Genomic DNA, 25,811 nt, shown 5'->3' on the forward strand with positions numbered 1-25,811 from the left:
TTAGATCATATGTCAGTTGCCAGGTCATTTATATAGATAACAAAAAGCAGGAGACCCAGGCCTGTGTCCTGGGGTACCCCAGATATAATAGAGGAGTGAGAAGAGGAGCATGTATTAGCGAGAACAAACTGTTGCCGTTTAGTTAGAAAGTTATGAAGCCAGTCAAGAACCAAGGAATTGAAATTAAGACATGAAAGTTTCGAAAGAAGTTGCTGGTGGGGAACTTTGTCAAACGCTTTTTCGAAATCTTAGAGCGCGTCCACTAGAATTATGTGATAAAGGTTGGAGCTTAGGTCATTAATAAATAGAGCTAACTGAGTGACGTAAGAGAAGCCCTTTATAAAACCATGATGGTTAGCCTGAAAGAAATGAACAGATCAAAGACATTTCATGATGTGAAAAAAGATTACATGTTTCATTAGTTTAGACGGGACACTAGTAATGGATATTGGACGGTAATTATGACGGGAAGATGAATGCCCTTTTTTTGGTACTAAAATGACTTTGCCCACTTTCCAGTCATGCGGTACAACGCCAGATGAAAGTGATGTCTGAAAGATATGAGACAAAAGGATACTTGTGTTATGTTTTGTATTTTTAGTACCTTCGCGGTAATGTCGTCAAAACCTGCTGATGAGGTTAGTTTTAAAGAACAATTATTTTAACAATACCGTAGGATTCAAATGATATGTCAGGCATAGCAGGAAAACTAAAGAACGAAAAATCCAGTATGTCCCAATCTTGTTCACGAGTAAATACAGAACTGAAGGTGCGGTTTAATACTTCAGCAACATCATGATCTGCAACTGTAGCCATTTCATTCTCATGAAGTGTTATTGCATTGCTAGGGTTAGGATTCATGCATCTCCAGAATTAACGACGGTTTGTGCGTAGAATTTCGGGGCGCGTGGTATAAAAATGATTGCTTAGCTTTAAAACCATGAGCGCTAAATTGTTTTATTGCGAAAGCAATACTAGTCTAGGTTTCGAGCCTTCAGCGTAGCGCGGCCAGTAGCCACGTCTTACCCACGTGACGCTGTGACATCACGCCTCACGTGACTCTAGGGTGAGAGCTGGGCTATCGACTCAAGCGGTCGGCGGGAGCTGCCAACTTGCGTCTCTCGTTTCACAAGGGACGGTTATGTTAGAATCAGCCCGCTAGGACCATGACATTTACGTTACCCCTATAGGCCAATAAGGCACGTTCATGCGGAGCTTTATATGTGAGCTGAGGAAGAAGAAAAAGAGAAGAGCTGCTCGGTCACGCGCAGCTAATGCTTTTGCGCAATATTTGGTTCAGCAGCGTCGAATCCTTGCAATTTTTTTGAACAGCCGATTGGGAATCGACTTTAACCATCATTATATTTTGTTAAGTTAGGACCATTGCAATAGCCACCTACTATGCCATTTTGCGTCCCTCTGTTGCATTCTGCAGCACCAGACTCTGTCCTCGTCCTCCTTAGTTTCTAGGGCTTACAAACCCGTTCTGTGTTCGTATTCCGCCGCACCTATGTAAACTACGTCCTGCCTGTTTGCTAGATTTTTCTCTAGAACTTTCGCTCGGTCCTTTCTTCTGCTCTCATGGTGTAGCTGGTGCATGTTCCTTGGGAGTGGTGGTATTTTTATTTGGTTACTTATGTCCGTTATACTAGCCTCCAAATGTGCTCTTCCTTTTCTCACAAGACTTCTGTAAACAACGGTCAACAGCTCGCTCATGAAGTCTTCCCTTGAGAAAAAGAGAAATGAGTTTTATATCAAGTACCAGCTGCCTCACCCAATGCAAAGTTCTGGAGCTTCAGTGCAGCGTCCCAATGGTCAAATGCGGCAATTCGTATGTACTGATTAAGCCAGACCTACGGATCTTGTTCAGGCGTACCGTTTAAAAGGGGGTAGGGTGTCGGGACTGCTGAACCACAGCCAGAAAGGCACTGTGGGCTGAGCCATCAGCACTGCAGGATATTCCACTGGGTTGGGTGCGCGGTCCGGTAGCAGCCGTTGTTCAGGTCGGAGTTCTTGAAGTCGACGGCTCGCTCGGTGCGCTGTGGGCAGGTCTCCCGGGGCGACACGTACAGGGCTATTTTCTTGGCTTTGAATAGTTCAAAACACAAATTGCAACGCCTCTTCCAGATCTCATGTAGTAGATGAAAGAAACCTTATCGGGCTCAGTTTCGCCCGCAAAATAAATAGCCGAATCGGCGGCGGCGATAACAGCAATCGTGTTCAGTGGTCATCAATCTACGAATGCCCGAAGCAATTGGGAGGGTCACATTATTGCCCTAGCTGGAACACACACTACCTCAGAACACATTCTTACAGATTCACAGACAGCATGTCGCAATTACCTCAGGGGCAGGATTGCATCGCTAGCAGCTAAAATCCTGCACGATAGTTACACCCGTGGCTACCAACCCACGCATAAATACTTAGTATGGGTACCAGGTCACCAGGGCATCCCAGGGAACGACAGCGCACACGCCTCAGCCCGATCATTTCTCCCATGGGCACCCAATACGGATCTCGTGGAACCTCCTACCCTATTGGTAACCTACACTGAAATACTTGAGCATTTAAGATTATCTCGCCGGTTATACCATCCACCGGCAAGGACACTAGACAAAGGGGAGGAGGTACACCTCCGCAAGCGACAGACGAACACTTTTAACAACCCGCAAAGACTACACGCAATAGATCCAGAGTCACTAAGCTCACAATGAAAATCCTGCAAGAAGAAGGCGGACCTTTATCATATGGTGTGGGCACGCCAGCGAAATCAGACTGTCACTATAATTAACCACCAAACGCAGGAGGGGTGGAAGGCAGTTATGAGCAGATGGGACGCAAAGGGTCAAAAAGAACTCATCGAAAGAGCGCGGACAGCAGCCTACGCCAATGGGGTTCCGGACTGAGGACTCCAACCGCGGCTATAACCTCTCAAACATTTTAATTAAAATATTTCTATCGCCACCTCAAACATCCTCAAGCTATTAGTTGGATGGACCCGCGGAGAGTGATGGGCGTGTACTGTCCTCAAGGATGCGGTGATAACGCTCGCGCAGCGTCTCGAGGTATTCGCGTATCGTGAACGTAAGCATTTCGCCGCCACGTACGATACGCATATGGCGCAGAACGTCATTCAGCATGGTCGTAATGCGGAAACGCCACGCCTTCGCCGTGTACACAAGAACATCGCACCAGCGTGCTTTCAGCGCGTCGCAGGTAGCAGGTGTTATGTCACTAACAGCGGCCACAGATAAGCACAACTCTCGGCGTATATCAGTAAAGCACGGTTCATCGCGTAGTACCGCTGCATTCGAGCGCCACATCAGGGGTCTGTTTGCCCGGCCCGGGCTGCCCGCAGAGTAACCATGACTGGGAAGTGATCACTTAGTATAAGGCCTGGTGGGGAAGGAAATAATTCACACTGTAGCAAGTCAGGTGCCATGGCGGAGGGGATGTAAACTCAGTCTATTCGGCTCGCGCTCTGGCCGCAGACTCGTGTTGCCTCGAAATGGTCTGTGTGAAGAGTGACCCACGCGTCCTCTAAGCGTAATGTTCGCGCTAGCTTTCAAAGTTCTTTCGCGTGGTAATTGGATGCGCCCTGACTACGCCCCCAGATGTCGCGCATTTTGTCTAAAACACAATTGAAATCCTCGAGCACAAAGTGGGGCACGTCGTCCAGAAAGTATGTCATGATGGACCGAAAGAACTCGTTTGTCAGACTACGCGTGACTGGCGCGTACACGTTGACAAAACGAGTCCTGCGGCCATCTAGACAAACGCCAACGACAATCGCGCGTCCATGTATGCCATATGTGCAATGAGCACATGCCCTGTATGCTGGAGAAAGAAAGATTACGCCTACGCCACAATACCGAGAGACCGATAATAAATAAAAAAAATTGGTCTGGCTTAGCTTATGGTTAAGCCTAGGATGCGAAGCATACTAGCCTAAAAAATTAAACATTGCCTGGCTATACCTGGTTAGCCATTCATAGACAAGACATTACCTGGCTATACCTGGCTAGCTATTTCATAGACAAGAACAACTCGTGTGTTACTCTGCTTCTTCCTTTATTTTTCCTTTATTTTTCTCCAACCAATAAATACACTATGATGATCAGTAAAGTAATGGCTCTTTGTTCGAACATCGCTTATATCATATTTTCTTCTCCCGTTTCCGTGGCTGTTTGTAACTTGCGCTTTGCTGTCTGGCGAGCCGGCCTCTCCCTAGCCGACATCTCGCTGCTCAACTGACTCAACGAGTGCGTCGCATTTTATACAATTGCGTGACGTCAGTATCTCCTAGCGGTAGGGGCGGGAGTTGGGCCTCTGGCGGAGGCTGCGCGTCCGCAAGCGAGCGCACGAGGTGAGCCCCAGCTTTCACAGCTGTTGTGACGTCATATCACATGGAGCGCCGATGTAGGTCAGGTGGTAGCTGCGCGGCCGCGCGCGGCACAGCAAGGAAGAGCTCGGTTGTGCGGCTAGTATGCTTCGCATAAAAAATACCTCAACATTATAACGAGTACGTGTTTAAAAAAAGATTGATTAGACACGTACGTTAAACATTCACATGAGCGGCGAAAAATGACCAAAGTGCACAACGTTATATCGAATACCTCCACCACATATCGCGCTGAAGATCCGCTAAATAAAGTGTGCGAATGTCACGTCAGAAAACGCTCCAGGAACGCTAGGCAAACTTCGAAGTTTTCGTCTACACTTCTGCATGCGTGCATTAAGACGTGTTGGTAAACAATTGACCACATTTCGTTTGCGTGACAGCAAACGACCTTTTTCAGAGTAATCCCCCTAACCCTTGGACATATACGGAAAAGCTACACAGGTAACGCAGCCGCGCACGTGGGCCATGTCTCATACATATGTCCGATGTTCGTCCAGACGGAGTACCAGCTTACGACTATGCGGTAATGAATATGCTTGAGATCAACGTCGCAGATATTGTGGGATTCGAGATTGAGCGACTTGAGTGAAAAGGACCCGCATAATGGGATCCGACAACGTAGGTATTTAGCACCCACGCGACGAATTCCTGAGTTGTGTTTACATACTTGTATTTCATTTTTTCCCCACCCTGCTATAATCTGTACTGGATTGCAGTATCTATAAATAAAAAAAAAAATGTGCTAGAAGTGATTGATTTAAGGAAATTGTGAACGCAACTTTCTCTAACTTTTTCTGTTCCCAGCCGTCGGCCAATACTGCAGTCTCCCGTACACTAGTAGGAAAACCAATATTTTGTAAATGTCCTGCGATAAGAAATCGTATTGCGTTGGGCGAAAGTCTTTCAGAGTGATAGAAAAATATATATTTAAAAATCTTATCATTGTTGCAGTAGCGCAACGCGTAAAAAGCATAGTTCATTATAGGCACGCGAAGCCGCAAGGCTCAAGAGACGATTCTTTTTCAATGTGCAGTGACTTCTCTTTGCCACTGTGCTTCAACGTGTGCTTGAAACTGCAGAAAGTATCGACTGCCACCACACCTGATTCGCAGAAGCCCTCTCAGTTGCAAAAGCTTCGTCTGCCGCGGTTACAAAGTAGTGAGACTGTAGCTAACGTCCGCTTTTCGCTACTGCTTTCCCGTGTTTCCGCAAGAGTCTGCAATCCGCTACCTGGTTAACAGTGCATGCAAATGACTTTGTAACTCGAACGGAAGAGGCTTTCTTGGAACGACCTGGTTCTGGGCGCTACGCAGACTAATGGGATAGTGCGTTTTCGTTAGGACCATTAGGCCAGGTAGGTTTACTTTCCGTACCCGAAAGAGATCCAGTTACGCTGGTTTGGAACTAGGAATAGAGAAATATAAAAAATATCGGGGTTTAGTATAAAAGAGACAATTTTTTTAGATTACCTAGACTTAAAGATATAATGTTTTGCGTTTAACGAATGTCTTGCGCACATCCTTCGACTATCCAGAAATTGGTGCGGCGGAATAAAAATGATCAAAATCAATAGCGGCCCTCCTTTTACAAATGACGCCCAGCGTACGCGTGAGATGAATGGTGTGAAACAAACAGAGCTGTGACTCATAATCTAACCTAAGAAACTGCAAAATGGCTTTGAAGATTTTTCAAAGGGAGTAAACTAAAAAGCTCGCTTTGCATTTGCCTAAATTTTATGGCAGACAAAGACATCCCTGTATAAGTACAGGTGCAGCTTTTACCCTTCCAAAGGTTTTAGCCCCATAGCAAAATAAATATCCGACGGAATCTATAGTTTGGTGATGAAGCTCGCATGTGGGAACCTAACTGAACACAGGAATAGATGTCCAATACAATACTTAAAAAATCTCAATACACGTATGTTTCCAAAGAGGAGTCGGAAGATCAGACAGGTAGTTCACCAGCTTTTACCTACCAAAAATTCCCTAAAGTTTCTCACTCGTTTCTTCGGTTTGAACATCACGTAGAATTTGACAGGTAATGTAGGTCAGTTGCTCTAACGAACATAAAAGCCAACCGTCCCAATGGCGTTTCTTCAATGGCCAATCTTGTTTGCATAGGAGATATAACGTAATCGGTGATGCCAGCTGGGGATATCAGCATTCAGGCAATCTATCAGCAGCAGTAGAGAAAAGAACAGAAAGCAGAATGGAAATAAAAATTGAAATAGTTAACGCTAAAACTGTTTCTTTTTTGTTTTTGTTTTTGCGTAGAGGACGAATACCTGGAGGGGAAAATTATGCATGGCTGCCCGTAGTTCTGCGCACTTAACCGATTTATGTTTTTGCGCTGAACCATCTCGCCCAGCTGACCGCACTCCCGCTCAGTGCGGCACTTATTGATAGAAAACAAAAATATAGAATGGCAGTGAGGTCTATGCTGTAATCTAGAAATTGCTTGCGCCTGCGTTACTGTACAGTGATTAGCTCCAAATTTCAAGACGTACATCTGTTGTATGATAAACTGAAGTTCAGCAACCAACGGCTAGTTGACTGAGAAGCACACTACAAGTCTAAACAACTGCTTCCATTCACCAGTGCAGTAATGCATACTCCTGTTGCAGTAATGTATGCAATATATACGTTATAGGAAACTTCTAGTTTGCCACACGGAATCACTCCACAACTGCACCAGCGCGGTGACCGCAATGAATCCATTACTGCCTCAAAATCAACTGCGGCTGACCTGCAGTGAATCATTCAATTCGTGGAGTACTTCATATCTGCCCCCTTTTTCAACATTCCCATGGCAGAGCCTGCAGTCAGCAAAATTAACGCACCTCAACACCATGTACAATGTGTATATTCTACGTATGTACCACGTACAGTGCGAGTAACCGCAATGCATGCATGTGCTAACTACTTTCACTTCTCACGCACTTGAAGACTGTATGAATGCTGCTGTTGATAAATCAAAATGACTCGAGGATGCAGTGCCGTTTCACCTAGCTTAGTTTTCTTCCGAGAATGTACAAACACAAATATTGCGTTCGGATATTCCAGTGTCCACCTATGGCTTGAGCTAGCATAGTTTAGAGTATAGTGCGCATTTGCAGCTGCCATTTCTTTTCACTATATACCTTCCTCATTGCAGGGAGTGTGTTGCTAAGTTCGTCATAAAATGGCGGAGGTCACGAAGTCATCTGGTTAGCAGGCATGCAATAAAAGTGGGGGGCTAGGCACATCTGCTGCACTGTCATACAAGCCAGGCGTGCAGTTATACAGTTATTACATTTTTCTTCGTCTGCTCACTTTTCCGCCCAACTGTACATTACTGATAGGCGGAACATCTGAGCGACATTTGAACGTGGAATAGGAATTGTAGCGCCATACGTTTTAACGGGAGCGTCATTTTCGCTTATGCTGTGAGCTGCATGTGACGTGGCCAAAGAACTCAAAGGGCGGTTAACCACTATGTAAGGCAACATTTAGCGACTGCTGTTGAAGTGCGCTTATGTCAAGGTATTACGATGTAATAAATTCGAGGGTGGCATGGCTATTGGTGCAATTATAGACGACATGTTAACCCTACAACATTACGTATCCCGCGCAGCAGCTTCATTGCCGTCTTTGTCGGCGTTGATGGCGGTGAGCGATAGTTCTTGGAAGCTAATAATTACTAATATTCACTAATATGTGAAGTGATGTTCTGAATATCGGAGGCCTGATAGTAATCAAGGAATATTAATTGAGCTGAAGCAAGAACTGGGTTAAGTTTTGCTATTGGACGGGATTCGGAACCCGCGATCTTCGGCTTGCAAGGCGGAACACAAGGAACATGAAGAGTGTGCCTTCGTCCCATCATTCTCTTCATGTTCATTGTGTGTTTTAGCGCATTTACATATTCAACATGCACTGTAGCCAACTAGCCTAACATCCAGGTCTCATATTAATTTAGTTGTGTAACCTTTCTTGCATTTAGAGTTTAGTGTTCAAAATCAGCACAGGCGCCATCAAAGATGTACTAAAGGTTACAAATTCACCTTTTTGTTAACTTCAAGATATTTAGGTCCCTCTATAGCTGGAAGCATGCTCTGGATATCTCATTTATCAAAGCACAACTGCCTTCACCTGAGATATTGCCGCGAACCATCGAAAGCTTTATTTGTCGTTGTTTCCAACAGCCGATAGCACGCGGCCTTATCACTGTGATTGCAACCCATGGAACAACTGTTCATGCTCGTTGTCGCGTGACGTGGCTTAATTACTTTCTTTGCAGCGACAAATGCGCCATGATGTTTCCCGAGTGATCGCAGCGAGGCTGATCCCCTTTCCGTATTGTTAGGTATGCTTCCAGGATCATTAATTTTCCGGTTATCTGAGTGGTTCTTCGCCAAATGTAAATTGAGCGCTGACAAATGTAATGGGCATTAATCTCAGTTGACAAAGAGCGAGGACGTTTCTTGTATTGCCCCCGCCGAGTTGCTCAGTGCTTGTGCGGGTGCAAGTCAGCCCAATGAATAATAATAATTGGTTCATAGGAAGGGAAAGGCGCAGTATCTGTCACACTTGCTATGTGGACACCTGAACCGCGCCGTAAGGGAAGGGATGAAGGTGGGACTGAAAGTGGAAAGAGAGAAAGGGGAGCCGTAGTGGAGGGCTACGGAGTAATTTCGGCCACCTGGGGATCTTTAACGTGCGCTGACATCGCACAGCACACGGACGCCACTTCGTTTCGCCTCCATCGAAACGCAGCCGCCGTGGTCGGGTTCGAACCCGGGAACTCCGGACAGTAGTCGGGCATCTTACCACTGCACCACCCCGGCGGGGCCCAATGAAGAGAAACAGTTGATTTCAGTGCTATTACGCCTTTCTTCTTTTTTCTCCGAATATACTGTGGAGCCATTTGCTCAGACATTAGATTAACGGAAAACACAGCATTTTCCAGGACAAGGAAGACGAGAAAAGGGTCGAGCTACAACTAAGAATCGCACCCTTTCGGTACCTATGGTTTAACATTACCACGTGACAGTTTCAAAATACTTCCATAGATTTAGATGAAACCCCATACAAACACGTGAAGTAGGGCAGGTTCTGATTATATCCTGAAGGCGGACGGTCATGCATGGGGCTTGTTCCGCGTCTCTTTCTCTTTTTCCTTTGCCACTTTTTCCGTTTCACGAGATTTATTCTTTCAGGGAATTTAGAAACGGTCATGTTTATTTCATGAAGCTGTTGTGACACAAATTACCTGAAGTACCTGCCGTAGACACTCTCATGTGATGAATAAAAGTGTACCAATATTCCTCAAGACTAGTTTACAGAGGTTTTTCTAGTTAAACACAAACACGATTATATAATGGACGATGTATTACTGAACTGAAAATCGTAAGGAGAGTATGCATTCATGGCAAGCAATCAACATTCACTCTTTAAGGCTTGCAGCTTTTCTAACCTAGAAGCAATGTTACGCTCTGCTCGTTTTATTGGCATATCGTAGCGCTGTATGCCTACAGTGACGAAAGTGTTTTGGGAATTATCAATTAACCCTAAGTGAGCCCTACGGGAGCTCTAAAAGCAACGTGTCTACAAGTGGTTGTGATTGAAGCCGGAGTAAATGGCACGTCTTCTAATTCTTTTTTTTACATTCGCAGAATATAGCAGCTGGAATATGCACCCTATAGCACTATTGTTCTCGGCCATGTTACGGTGGCATTCCTGATGACATCATGTATTAAAGTCTACACTGCTTACCATGCGTATTTTTCATGCATCAAATATAGTGGAAGTGATTGGAATATAATAATAACATCTAAATCGTGTACAGGCTTGAGCACTCCATAAGCTGATAGTGATGCTTATGCGCGCGTTCGCACGAAGTGTGATAAATATATTGCAAGCATTCATTCCTAATACGGCACAAATATTTCTAAGTGCTGCTGCAGCTATGGTAAATGGTCAGGTAAGTGAAGCAATTGTACGCAATAGTTATTTGTACTTTTGTTTTTTGTTTTTTTGATTGGGGGGGGGGGGGGTTAAGGCAGCACTCTGCGCGATTACTTACGCGCTGTCTTGTCAATTGCGTTTCCAGACCGGAATCTTGAAATATTCGTTTTGGTTTTCCCTTTCCTGCATTGGCCTCATCGTGCATCAGCAACCCCCTTTCTCGGATGCCTTAGGGAGTGCCACACATCGACGAAATATGGACGCTTATTCATGCACGAGGATTCGAGACGCATTCTTGTTATCTTTCATAGATTTTTATTACAAGATAACGCGTATAACCTCACTGACTTCGTTTTTCGCTTTTGCACTGTTTCCTCTGGTTATGATTTTTTCCCTTTAACTAGAGGTTGGATGAAATACAGCCGGTCTTTTTCGAACAAGATTGTAGTCCAGACAACTTTTCAAGGTAGTAATCACCTATAAAAGCGGGAGGAGTTGGCTAAGAAAAAAAAAACTTTAGCATACATTGAGAGTTTTCCACCTGGTCGCTACGCTGGCCACTGTTCTACCAAAAATAATATAAGCGGCTCGCACTGATGTTGTGCAGCTCAACTAAACACAACTATGACAGTACTCTACGTAGCACAAACCAAAGTACACGCTCTAATACTTTTATTTTGTCTTCATGGTTATTAGTAAATACGTTAGGTATACAAGAAAGTGTACTGCGAGGCTTCGAGGTAGCGTGCGCCGTAAGCCAGTGCGTGCTTTGCGAGTGTCTGCGGCCAGGGTGAACAAAAGGTGGATTTATTGGTCGGCGCTTTAAAAGGCGAGACTCTGCGAACAAGCTTCCTCGTTTCGCCTGTAATATGCGGTCTCGCACTTCGAGCTGCTTTCAGCACTGAAAGGCTTCAGTGAGAAAGCAGCACGCTACTTTGCGTTCGTGTCGAGATGAAAGCATTCAGAGTGGCTCCATAATTCTTCCAATCGATCCACTTGATGTTTTTTTGTTAACTCCCGTACATGTCGTTCGCTGCGGTTGCGTGTTCTCTAGCGCCATGAAAGAATATGGCCCACTTTAAAAGGCTTTGTGCGCCGGGATATAATGCGGACGCTACCGCTGAAAGCATGTCTCGCACCTCGACTCAATTTATTAGTGTTTAAAGTAACATGAACTCTTTGTGGCGAACATACGAATAGGTTTTGATGCGTTAGCACCTTAGCACCACCAGGAGTTGTTAGAAAGATTCTACCTTCAAGAGGTGGAGATTTACAAGAAGTGATAAAAATAGTAATTTATTCCAATCTGAACTGAACAAAATAAATAAGAAGTCCACAAACGATCCACAGGGCACAAACGTTAGCAAGAAATAAAGTAGCTAATCAAGTAAAGGCACGGAAGGAAACACTAAAGGCGCGATAGCAACTTCGACTAAAAAGGTTTTATTTTTGGGTGCAAATTATACCTTGCGAGAGGGGAGTACGGCATGTTGCTCGGCTAGTTGGCATCTGTCATTCCTCATAGTTGTGTTTGTGCCCTCGTCCGCAAGCGTTGCGATTCTAAAAGTATTGAGGGAAAGAAGCGTTTGCAAAACCTTACAGTGATTTGAAATCCTGCGATGCTGTATGTGTTAGCACCACAGTTTGCCTTCCAATTGCATCTACAGCGGGCAGCTTCAACAGTTTGACGGTGCATTCACGTCTTTGAATTTGCTTTCATCATTGGTCTGTGGGATCAGGAGTATTGTAGAGGCGTCTCGATGAGTGTCGTGTGGAGTTTTTGTTTTTTAGGGTGAACGGAGGGCTTTGAAGAGTAGCTGATCGCATGCCATTGTTCGAGGAGCCACGAAGGCCACATGAACATACCCAGCCCGGAAAGTGTGTTGAAGGCAGAGACTTCGCACACCAGCACCATTGTCAACACCAGAATCTTTTTTGTAACAGCGGGTTTTGTAAATCTTAAGAAATAAAAAGTAACGGCCGATTAAGCATCTTTCATCCTCATGCAAAATAGGAACGCCTGTACTTCCTGTTTGATTTTGGACTAGGTTTCGGGTCACATATATACAAAGTAAAATCTGTCATATGTGAAGAAGAGGAGCGCCAGTACAAAGACGACTACTTTACTGAAGCATTTTTTCAGGACTGAGCCCGCGGGAACGCGAAACAGTCGAGGCAGCTGGCGCCCTGTGCGCGGTAGGCGAGACACATTAAACAAGCAGAGAGCAAAAGTGCTTATGGCCCATGGCAATCGCGAGAGCGTTACTTTGGTTTTCATAACAGGCTTACGTGTAAGCACAAATAGAGCAAATCAAAAAACCGCATCTTACACATTATGACAAATGCCACTCGGTATAAACATGAAGCAATGCATTATCCAAACCCCATGAACATGCCGGCGGGGTCTAGAATAGGGTATGAAACTCGCATTCCTAAGTGCATATGCCGAATTGACAAAGTGTTTTCCGTCTCAGGCCAGGAGCTAAAAAAAAAAACAATACAAGGAACCAATAAAAACTATAGGAGTAACAAAATCATAAATTCAAAGTTTAACTTGATCATCTCATTCGCAGACAACACCATTACATCAGGACCGGAGAAACTAAAACATTGGGCCGCAGTTAAGACCTGCAAGTATGGGCTCCTTGTGTAGATTCTTATGCGCACATATGAAATTTGCTTCTCGCTTAAGCGTGAATCCATGAATCTCTGCTTATATTACCTCACGCGTATTTCTTAGTATTCCGGCGTAAGCTAGGTATTATAGGACAGCTCACATTACGGACATCACAACCCTCCTCGTGCTAAGGCCAACAAATGTGACTGCGTGCCTGGACAACACTGGGTCTGACTCGGGATTCAAGAGGTTAGTTAATTTCCAGTTCCACCTTCCCGTCTCGAAAGGCGTATCCGAGCAGCGGCCGCCAACTAGGCCATGTCACGTGGTCTCTCGACGTCAGACAACCAGTCGACCAATCAATAGCCTGCTATGACATTAGCCAGCTAGCACCAGTCAGGGGCGTACTCCTGATTCATCGCTTCAAACACTGAGAGTGCTGACAACGCCAGCTCATAAAACACAAGCCAAATATCGGCTTTTCAGGGTATTTAGTTGTTACCCTTGGTGCTTTTAAACAGCCCAAATGCAAATCTTTATATGCAGCACCTTGCATTTTCACCAAACTCAGTCCTTCCACGGAGAAGGAGCTCGAAGTATGGCGACGTATATTTGCCCCTCGTATTCTTGATTAGATATTGGCCGATTACTTAGGTGGTTTTGTCCGTATACGTTGGTAAAACACGTTACTGAGGAGCTTCGTTTTGTACTTTGAGCATTTTTGCTGCGTTTTGCAGCATTGCTGCATATGCATGTTTTCAATTCAACAGCAAGATGCCGCCAATCACTGTGACACTGCCCTGCTCAACATTTTTTTAATGCGAAAGAATCAGACATTGATAAACCATAAAAGGGCTGATGGTGCAACTTGATTAAAACTAACGATAAGCGAAAGCTTTATTAACCATGGCTACACGTGGCAAAGCTTTTTATTCACAGAAGAACGACCTGGTCAAACGGGTCAACAAGATTTGGAAGGTGCAATAAAGAAGAATACAGAGGTAGGTAAGAAGGAGAGCAGAAGCAAGAAGATTCGAAAGACAACAAAAAGAAGAAGAATACGGGAAGAAAACAAAACATTGTTTCTTACTCTTGCCTAGAGGAAAAGCTGTGCCGCCATTTATGGAAGTTTGCATGGAGCTTCTCAACGACCACTTCAAGCTCCATGGGCGCCCAAAGCATCTTGGGCGGCGGAGAGTTATCGGGTGCCGAACTAAACGTTTGACAAACATAATGCAAAAATAAACGTTGTTCTACAATAAAATATATGCCAAGATGCAGTATTGCGAATAATAATTCCAAAAATCATGCGAAAATATAAGTGTAAAATTCGTCCAAAATAAACGATGGCTGTCTCTCCTATTGAATAAGAATTGAGCAACACGAAATAAATATTTCGGACTTAATATGTACACTAAAAAAAATGTTTTAAAAATATCTACCATTACTCAATCAATTTAAGAGGTTTTTATTACCATTTCGGAAAATCGAAAACTTTGACTGCCATCGTCTGCTTTTGCGCCTTCCCGTTATGGCTTTTGCGCACTACGTTCGCTTCTCGAGATGACGATGATCAAGAGACATCTTACTTGGTATTTCGGTGTTCCCGAAAAAAAGCGACTATCTAGCACCAAGTTGTACTCCGGCCCATGATTCTTAGCGCGCCATTGGTGGCTGAAGTCCAGCTCCCTAAGCTTTCCCACTAGGTAAGAGCAAGACACTCTACTGCAAAACGTTTTGGAAGAAGGTCAAAAGAAAGGAGAAGAAGATCAAGATGGGCCGAACGCGCTTTTGTGGCCTGCGCACAGCACAGTGACCTTGGTTTAAATGGCGTAGGAAACCTTTCGTTACAAAAGCCTGCGGCGGCGACTTTCACGGCTGGCAAATCACGAGAACACGGCTGGTGTATGTCGATGTCTTTTATTGCAGGTACTTAAGGGCGTGTGTTAAACCACTGTCATTTGTTTAATAAAATCATAAAACGTCGGCGGCGATTTCCATGGCACGACTGAGAGTAAAATCAACATCCCGGAGCATGCTGCTGCAATCACCTTTCAAATGCTATAGCGTTCAAGACATTGTACTGAACGAAAGCTGCCTTCGGAGATGTGAGCGAAAATCCCGGGCATGGCTCTGCCAGATGGTGCCTGCAAGTGGCATCGCCGGCCAGTGACTGATTATAGGATTAGCTGACATCACAAGGCTACCTGATATGGCAGACTTGGTAGCAGCTGCCGATTTAGGGCTCCACTTGAGGGATGGAAAGTTGAAATCACGATCAACCTTTTAGAATCGGAAAAGTCGCATTCTGAGTCCGACAGGTTACCTCTGTTGGTGGTGCTTAAAAGATTTATTAACCATTAAATAGTTACTGAGGCGTTTGTGTTAGAGACATATTGGCCTCCTTCCCTCACAATACTAGGTGGAACCCCTATTCCGGGTCCCCATTGGGAAGCAATGCCGCCCGCGTCCATTGAACCAAGGCGTTTTTAGCCGAGCAGGGCCACCTCCCAGTCATCTCTGGTCGGACTGGGGTTGGGGGGAATAAATGTATTTGATTGGCACGCCCAGACCATGTGGAAGGTGTCAGCCACCTCCCCACAGTACTGCACGCACCATCAAAAGATAGGTAAAAATGTTAAAGCACCGCCGGGCACAGTAAAGTATTGGTAAAAATTTTCATCTGGAGGCGCTCGTCAGCGCTATCCAGTCCATTGAAGGAGGCGGGTAGTGCCTGTGCTCCTCCTTGTAGTAATCGGTGATGTCTTTGAATGTAAGGGCCAGATTGTCTGATTGGGAGTAGGCTTGCAAGGACAGGGAGATAGCCCTGGGAGAGAGTGCGATGGCGGCCTGATCGGCCTGTTCGTTTCCCTTGAGATCCTGGTGATCGGGCGCCCAAATGAGGTTATGCAGAGTTGGATTTTTGTATCCGCAGCTAGATTGCAGTATACGCAGAGCAAGCGGGGTTGCCCACCCCAGCCTATAGTTCCGACGGGCCCCTCGCGAGTCGGTGATTGATGTGTTTCGACTTAGGAATACTGAGAGCCACAGCGATGGCAATCTCTTCCGCGTGTGTTGTGCTGTAGGCTTTTAAAGTTAGCCCGTTTACTGTGTTGACGCAGGCAAGGTTATATTACAGTGGCTAGAATGATTCTAGCCACTGTAGTTATATGTCTTGCTTACGATGGGGGTTTTTACCCAGGTGGTCGAAATTACTCTGTAGCTTTCCACTACGGCTCCTCATCCTCTATTTCCACTTTCAGTCTCACATTCCTCTCTTCCCTTCCAGCGCGGGGGGAGGTGGTGAAGGATGGCTGTTCCTGGGCCTACGGGGCTAGCCTGACACTAAATTTTTATTCGTTGTAGGCCGTCATTGCACCCGCCAGCGCTTCGATGGTGGACAATGGCTGTTGAGGCGCGCGTCTTTCTCTCCCTCTTCTTTATTTTTTCTTCACTACTTTCTCTCTTCTATCCGCACGAGGCAGCGGAGCTAGCTCAACTAAAGAGCCAGTAGCAGGCCCTGTGCAATTTCTTTTCCTTCTCCCTACAGCCCTTACGGCGCGGTTAAGGTGTCCACAGAAACAAGTGTGACAGATACGCTTTCTTTCCCTTCATGTGAGCCAATTATTATTATTTATACTTCGATTGGGGCTTCATATGTAAGTCGTGTTGTCTTTCACATGCGCATGTGGGTTAAAGAGCATGTGTTATAGTTTAGAGGAACTGAATAAGGGATTAGTAATTAGGGGTGCAATGAACTAAATGTAGGCAAAAAGGATCAGCAAGGAGAGTTGTGAAACAAAAACCAATATTGCCGTCGGCGTCATACCCTAAATGAAGAGTCCTGTCTCCCAGAGTTACATCATCTGAGATTTACAGTCATGAATAATGAAATGTAATGTAACCTAACTGAGATAGGCATCACATACATATATTATGGTGAGTCGACCTGAAAAAAGTATAAAATAATATGCCTCTGCCCGTGAGGTATCGCATACAGCCACAATCACAAGACATAACTCGTAATTATTATACATTGAGTACGACTGAGCCCTTCATCAAGAACGCAGTGTGAGTTGTAGTGGCACTTCAGCCGGAACCACTTGCTGTACTTTTCAACCCTTGACTTGAAGCTGCCTCCTCAACGAGGGTCCTCCTACACAAATAAGATAAGCTGGACAGTCTTACACCAGCTCTGCCATCTCCCACAACATCTTCCTGACACGTTACAAAGCAAAGCTGGGCAAGGTGTAGAGTCTGTGTAAACATGACGCATAGTCATTACTAATAACCATTATGCAGTGTAGTATCACTAATAAGTTAATAAATTACTGTAATCTTTCCATTAAACTGGTGCAGACCATATGCACAGTTATATTACTCATAAGCACATACATAAATGATAATTATTCAACATACCATCATTCAGTGCTCTGCAAAGAAAGTAAGGCAGTGCTTAGACTTTTTAAAAATGTTACGCTATGAACCGCAGACATTTTCATGTATGGTCATGCATAATCAATTTTACCGTAGCGAGACTTGAAACTAACTATCCAAATTTGCTTGCACAATCATAACGTGTAGACATTTCTCATGTTCCTAAAAATTACTCAGCACTAACCGACATTATGAAAGTATCACGACTGGACGCCTACATGGTGAAGTGGCGTATATAATGCTTTGGGGTTGTCTAACGTAAGCAATCATAAGTGCATCTGCTAAATTTGCCTTTCTCATCACTATTGATATATTATGGCTATGCACCATTTCCCCATCTCAATATGGAGTATGACCATGCTCATTTTGCTTCCTTTGTTTATTGCGCTTCTTTACGTCTTCGCTGTAATGACCCTTGTCAAGGGCGCTACTATATTGGAGCACTGAGCTGTTCCAGAAGTGCAGAAAAGAGTTGACGGCAACCCCGTTAACTGCCCATTCAAATCTGTTTCTAAGAGGGGCAAGACGTGCCATATTGCCACTCTACACCAACACTAAGGTGGTATCACCTTTCCATCTGGGGGTGCATTGAGAATTGGCTTGTCGAAAGTGTGGCTTTCCCATAGATATACAGTGAAAACAAAACCAGTCGGAAAGGGAATAGAGCGGCGTTTGAGGGGATGTCGATCCTCGCTGTTACAGTATTTGCTTCCCGCGATTTTATTCCATTTTACATTTCGTTTTCTTATTTGCTCAGAAAATAACCTGGAAGGGTACATGGAAAAGAATATAAATTAGCTTGACGAGGCTAATTATATTTATCACCTGTTAATGACTGTACAGCTCGTTCAAGCTGCAACAGCAAGGGAGAAAAAAATCACGGCAACTCAAAGGTTTGGTTTGGTTTGCAGGGTTTAAGGTCCCAAGTTGACTCCGGCTATGAGAGACGCCGTAGAGGAGGGGAAACTCAAAGTAATAACCAAATTACAAAATAGAAGTTCAGTTCAGTCGTTCAGTCGTGTCCGACTCTTCGTGACCCTACTGACCATGTCACGCCACGCTTTCCGGTCTCTCACTATCTTCCTAACATCACATAACTTCATCTGCAGTGCCTCGAGGATGCCATCTAACCATCGCGTTCGCTGCCTACCCCTTCTCCGGCGACCCTCAACCTTCCCCAACATCAAATCTTTCTCCAGCGACTCCTCTCTTCTCATCAGATGACCAAAGTAGCTGAGCTTTAACTTTAGAATTTGGCCCCCCAATGAGCAGTCAGGGTTTATGGTCGACAATATTGACTGATTTGATCTTCTGGCAGTCCAAGGAACTCTCAAGAGTCTTCGCCAGCACCACAATTCAAACGCGTCAATTCTTCGGCGGTCAGCCTTTTTCACAGTCCAACTCTCGCATCCATACATCACAACTGGAAAGACCATAGCACGAGTTATACGGATCTTGGTTGGCAGACTAATGTCTCTGCTCTTTACTAGGCGGTCAATGCTAATCATTGCTCTCTTTCCCAGAAGCAGGCGTCTCCTAATTTCATGGCTGCAGTCTCCTTCCGAGGTAATCTTGGAGCCCAAGAAGAGAAAATCTGTCACAGCTTCCACTTCTTGTCCGTTGATGCTCCAGGACTTGATAGGGCAAGACGCCATGATCTTTGCCTTTTAATGTTCAGTTTAAGCCCAAGCTTCTCACTCTCTTCTTGTACGCGCATCAGAAGTCTCTTGAGTTCCGCTTCACTTTCTGCCATTAAAGTTGTATCATCCGCATATCTAAGGTTGTTGATACGTTTTCCAGCAATCTTCACTCCAGCTGAAGACTCGTCCAGACCAGCCTTCCTCATGATGCACTCTGCATATAGGTTAAATAGGCAGGGCGACAGTATGCAGCCTTGCCTCACTCCTTTCTCAATCGGAAACCAATAAGTAAGACCATGCCCAGTTCTGACTGTGGCCTCTTGCCCTTCATACAGGTTCCTGAGGAGACAGATGAGGTGAATTGGAACTCCCATCTCTTGGAGAGCTTGCCGCAGTCTGCTGTGATCTACGCAGTCAAACGCTTTCGCATAATCAATAAAGCAGAAGTAGATGGGTTTCTGGAACTCTGTTGCTTTTTCCATGATCCAGCGAAGGTTGGCAACTTGGTCTCTAGTTCCTCTGCCCTTGCGAAACCCAGCTTGCACGTCCGGATGCTCCCGATCCACATACTGCTGCAGCCTACCTTGCAGGATTTTTAACATCACCTTGCTAGCATGCGAAATAAGCGCGATCGTGCGGTAGTTGGAACAATCTTTGGCACTGCCTTTCTTTGGAATGGGGATTTAAACTGACCTCCTCCAATCCTGTGGCCACTGCAGGGTTGTCCAAATCTTCTGACATAATGTATGCAGAATGTTAACAGCGTCATGGTTGAGGTTTTGAAGCACCTCAGCTGGAATGCTATCAATTCCGCTAGCTTTGTTCTTAGCAAGGCTGGCTAAGGCCCATTCAACTTCACTCTTCAGGATGCCCGGCTCGAGATCAGTGATCACAACCGTCTTATGTTGGGTTTGCACATTCGGGTCCTTCTTGTACAGTTCTTCTGTGTATTCCTGCCACCTCTTCTTTATCTCTGCGGCTTCAGTGAGGTCCTTGCCTCGTTTGCCCTTTATCACGCCCGTCTTAGCACAGAAGCTTCCTTTGATATCTTTGATTGTCTTATACAGAGCTCTTGTGTTCCTTAATTGGCTGTTGTCCTCAACTGCTTGGCACTGTATGTTCAGGAAGGCATTCTTATCTCTCCTTGCTATTTTCTGAAAATCCGCATTGAGAACCTTGTATCTTTCTCTTTCCCCCATAACTTTTGCCATCCTCCTTTCCTCAGCTATTTGCAAAGCCTCTTCAGATAACCAGTTTGCTTTCTTGCATTTTGTTTGCTTTGGAACTACCTTAGTAGCAAATTCTTGTATTATATCACGAACATCAGTCCACATCTCTTCGGGCTCTTTGTCTTCTAGATCTAATTCTTGAAATCGATTCCTCACTTCCACAGCATATTCTAAAGGAACTTGATCCAGATTATACCTGAAAGGCCTTGTAGTTTTCTGCGTTTTCCTCAATCGAAGCTTAATCTTGGCAACAAGAAGCTGATGATCGGTGCGACAATCGGCCCCAGGCCTTGTTTTTACTGCTTGTATAGCGCTTCTCCATCTCTGTCGGCAAATAATATGATCGATCTGATTCCTGTACAGACCGTCCGGCGAAGTCCATGTGTACAGGCGCCTCTTGTGCTGTTGGAAATGAGTATTCGCTATGGTCAGGTTGTTTTCTTGACAAAACTCTACTAGCCTCTGCCCAGCTTCATTTCGCTCACCAAGACCGAACTCTCCTGTAATTCCGGATATTTCTTCACTCCCTACCTTAGCATTCCAGTCTCCTATGAGAAAAACGACGTCTGATGATGGGGTGCGGTCTAAAAGGCATTGTAGGTCCGCATAAAATCTCTCAACGTCAGCTTCTTCAGCAGTGGTGGTCTGTGCATAGACTTGGATAACTGTTATGTTGAAAGGGTGACCTTGGATCCGAAGTGAAATCATTCGGTCGTTTTTGGGGTTGTACCCTAGAACTGATTTGCCCATTCTTCTGTTTACTATGAGAGCGACCCCATTCCTTCTCTTGTATTCGTGCCCACAATAAAAGACGTAATGGTCGCCGGAGTTAAATTCTCCCATTCCGGTCCACTTGAGCTCGCTGATACCCAAGATATCAATGTTCAATCTGTCCATTTCTCGCTTGACAATATCCAGTTTACCTTGCGTCATAGATCTGACATTCCATGTTGCTATGTGATACATCTCCTTGCAACATCGGACTTTCCGGTCGCTTCCCGACACATCCACAACTGAGCGTCCTTTTGGCTTTAGCCCAGCCGCTTCATTCGTCCTGGAGCTACTAGGAATCGCCCTTTGTTCATCCACAAAATAGAAACAACTGCGCAAAAACCGAGCGACATAACAGTGCATTTGCAAAAAATACAAAGCACGAACTACTCCGCCAATCGAAACCAGATCTGCATTACGGTGTCTGGAATGTATGACTAATAGGGAACAATATAGCGGTGTAAACTATTTGAGACAATTCATTTAAACAGCAGAAAATGTTGAAAGGAAACCGACTTTTCAATCAACAAAAGCCTATTCCGTACTTAAGAAAAGCGAACAGACACATATTGTGGGCTTTGCAATAATTATATTTCGGTTAGGTGGCGAATTAATACCTAAAAAATGTAAATACTTCAAAACCTAGGCATAAACAATGCTTCAGTGGTTCGAGTATGTGCCTGGTCTTCGCCTGTTAATAAACACGCTCCCTCTAATTAAAAATTTTAAACTCGTTAGTAGACAAATAAAACGAACGCAATATTCAAATATGATACCAGTGTTGAGGTTTTTTTTAATTTGTATTTTCTGAATAACATTTGTACCGAATGAATGTGCAATAATTCTTTCCAGCAAGTGCTGCATTATGATGACAATAGGTGTGGTCCCAGCCGCCCATACCATGCTGCAGTAACTTATGTTGGACAGGGAGAGCGCGTTTTCTTACTGTAATTTAACCAATGTAGGTAATAAATTGCAAATTTGGATAACTGCCCTTTTACACCTCATATCTCCCCGCAAACCTAGCTGACACGCTGATTCCAAGTGAGCTACCGGAAAATATAACACGCATATTTTTGTGCTTAATATTATATTTAATATCTTTACAAGCTTAACAGAGCGGTTGTGCTATGTTGACACTTCTAATCTTGGTTCAAAAGAGTAGTCTTGAAAATAAATATTTGGGGTTATAGTCAGTAAATTTATATTGGCCAAGTAAGTATGTTTGTCATATATCCCACGCGCACTTGCCCCGATAAATATCAGGAAAAGGTAACAAGAATGCCAAAGCGGTGTTGAGCAGATGATCACCAGATTTTCAATGAAACCCAATACCGCAACTATATTTGAAAGGTAAGAATGAGTAGTACGGGGCCTCAATCTTATAAAAGCAAACGACATGTGTTCGCCTATAAAATGAAACGCGAAAAATGGTCAAAAACTTTCAATAATAAAATTCAACTTTGAAGGATAAAAAGAAATGCGTGTGAGCTGCATTCTAAATTATGCCAGCAACAGAGCGTATGCTACACTTCCTTCGGCGGGTAGTCTAAAAAAATTGCTTGTACAGAAGAATATTGAGGTAAGGGAACAGGAGTGCGAATTGGAAAGATTCGGGTGGCTGACGCTCACTGTTGCAACAAACGTCGTTCCTTTGGTCCTGCAGGGGTGCTGGCCTGCATAGAGAATATGGGCCAAGTTCATGCTTGAACTTTTCCTGTTTGCATTTCAATGGTCGCAGCCATGCTCGGGTTCCTTCAAATGGCGGCACCTAGGCTTGAGAACGAAGGAGGCTGGCTTTCCAAGAAGACTGCAATACGACTTCCTACACACGTACACCGCGATGCGCCGCCAACGCGATTTAGAAGCCCATTCGTAAAGTAGATTTCCAGCCTGATCGAATTCAGTAGCTTTGATGGCAGGCAATGCGTCGTGCGATGGCTTGACAGCACCAATTTTCATGCACACTGCAGCGGGCGTACCATGAACACAGAATAGCAGAGTCATTCGACAGCGTCTCCTTGGAGTGTACAAAATTTGTACACTTCAAAAATTTTTAATTTTTTTCTTTCTTGTATTGACAGTATTTTAATATCCAGAGCCTCCGTTTGACAATTGCCTATGAGTGCTGGACAAATTGCCTGTAATGCTCTTCTGTAAATAATATTTTACTGCACTTTTTGGAAGAAAATCGGCAACACGCATGGTTTAGAACATGTAACGAAGCTTTAGGACGTCTATTTTTATTATAAAGGTTTCACGCTCCTATACAAATCAACTCAGGATGTTATAGACTGTGCAAAAATGTCGAACACGAATAGAATCGCGTTTTCAAAATAAATACGTTCGTCATTGGCATGAATGCTTGGATGCTACCATTGATCACAAAATTGAGCCAATAAAATGATTCATTTTGGGTTACCTTTTGCCCATTTACAGTACGTATTCCATCCGCCCTTCATGCTTTTGAACTGAGGAACATTTGCACATCACGCTGCTTTCGTATATTTTATTCAGGCCCGTCTTGTGGGTCGTAGCGAAGGAGGCCAATCTGCTGTTTATATTGTCACAGCCCAGTCGGAAAAAACTACAGAACATTTTCTATTGTTACGACAAAATTTCTCCGCGGTTTTTGATCGGAAACCTGTAGTGATAACAAAACTTTCTGTAGTAACATCACAAATATCTGTTGTTACAACAGAAAAGTGCTACACAACTACAGACAATAGAAATATACTACAGAAAAATACTACAGAACTACAGAAAAATCTGATGTTTACGACAGAACTACGGAATATTTTGTCGTATTTTTGACACGGTTCTGCAGTTTTTTTCGACTGGGAGGCATGACGGAGCACATTAGTCTTCCAAAAAAAAACCCAAAAAGAAGATGCCAGGGTATGTATAAAACAGAGATAAACACAAAAAGAAACAAAATACAGAACGTTACAAAGGAGTGCCGCGGCATGGAGTGCACGAAGAGAAAAAAGCAAAAAGTAATGGTAAAAATAAAAAATAAAATAAAACGCGGAATTCGAACACAGTGTAAAGAGGCGCTTCATTGCTTTCACGTGAAAAATACGGCTTAAGTCGCCTTACATGCAAAACGTCACTCTGTGGCTGCCGACGGCCAAGAGCCAAAGTTATACGTGGAACAACTTTCTAATCAACGTTGCCGACACGACAGAGGACCTTATAAGGTACGAAATATCGGTGCAGTTGTTTGTCGGACAGTCCATTTTAGCGGACGGGGGTCCATACCCACACACGGTCACCTTGATTATAAGTAACATCCCTGTGGTGCAGGTTGTATCATCTCGAGTCCGTGCCTTGTTGAGCTCTGATGTACAAGTGAACAAGCTGGCGAGCTTGCTCGGCTTGTTCGAAGAAGGAGCCCGCGTCCGGTGTCATCATCCATGCAAGGAAGCATTGCGTCCAGCATAAGCCGCACTTCATTTCCGTAGACTAGACGGAATGACGTAAAGCAGGTTGTTTCCTGAATCGTAGTGCTGTACGCGAATGTGAAGTAAAGGAGTATTTGGTCTCACATTTTGTGTTCCACATCCACGTACATCTAAATCATGGCAGTCAGTGTTTTATTCAGGCATTCTGTGAGCCCATTTGTTTGGGGATGGTATGCTGTCGTAGATCGACGGCTGGTGTGACAAACCTCGAAGATGTCATGGACAAGCTGAGCTGTGAATGCCTTGCCCCGATCTTTAATGATGACGGACGAATCGCCACGTCGGAGTACAATTGCCAGCATAAAGAACTGCTCAACCTCGAACGCAGTGCCTTGGGGAAGAACCGGCGTTTCGGTGTAACGCATCAGATAATCTGTCGCAATAGCTATCCATCTGTTTCCTCCCGACGACATAGGAAAAGGTGCGAGAAGGTCCATGCTGACTTGTTCGAAGGGTGGGTTTGGAGGCTGGATAGACTGAAAAGTGCCAGGCAGTTTCAGAGGCGGCGTCTTCCTACGCAGGCACTCACGGCAGGTCCGAACGTATCACCTGACACACGAAGGAAGCTTGGGCCAATAGTAATTTTGCCACAATCTGGCAAGTGTTCTCGTGCATCCAAGACACCCGGAGGTCGGCTCGTCGTGGCAGGTGAGAAGGATTTCGTTGCGAAAGGCGGCTGGTATTACCAAGTAGACTTGGAGTTGTACAACACTCCACCACGAAGACAGAAGGATGGCCGCCCACGAGCAAGATAGGAAGGTATTGATGAATTGTGAACTTGTAGATGCTCTTTGAGCAGCTTCAACTCTTCGTCCGCACGTTGTCCTGCGATGATATGTCGGACGAGGTGACTGAACCAAGGAATGCATCATCGTCTCCGTTGTCTTAGTAAGGTTGCACGGGTGCACGCGGCAAACTGTCAGCGTCGGTGTGGCGGCGACCAGATTTGTAAACAATGGTGAAGTCAAATTTCTGTAACCGTAAGGCCAATAAGCCAGCCGTTCACAGGGTTGCTTCAAGCTCGTCAACCACTACAAAGAGTGGTGGTCAGTAAAACCCTGGAACTGCCTGCCATAAGATAAGGGCAGAATTTTGTGATGGCCTTAACCATGGCTAAACATTCCTTCTTAGTTGTTGAGTAGGTACGCTCGGCACGTGAAGGTGTACGGCTAGCGTAAGCGATCACTTTTTTGGCACCGTACGGATGCTGCACGAGAACCGCTCCAAAACCTACATTGCTGGCGTCCGCGTGAGTTTGGTGGCGGCATCAATGTTGAAATAGGCTAGTACTGGCGGTGACTGTAGC

This window comes from Amblyomma maculatum, chromosome 5, assembly GCF_055883805.1.
Source record: "Amblyomma maculatum isolate TAMU_Amacu chromosome 5, ASM5588380v1, whole genome shotgun sequence".
NCBI classification, from domain to species: Eukaryota; Metazoa; Arthropoda; class Arachnida; order Ixodida; family Ixodidae; genus Amblyomma; species Amblyomma maculatum.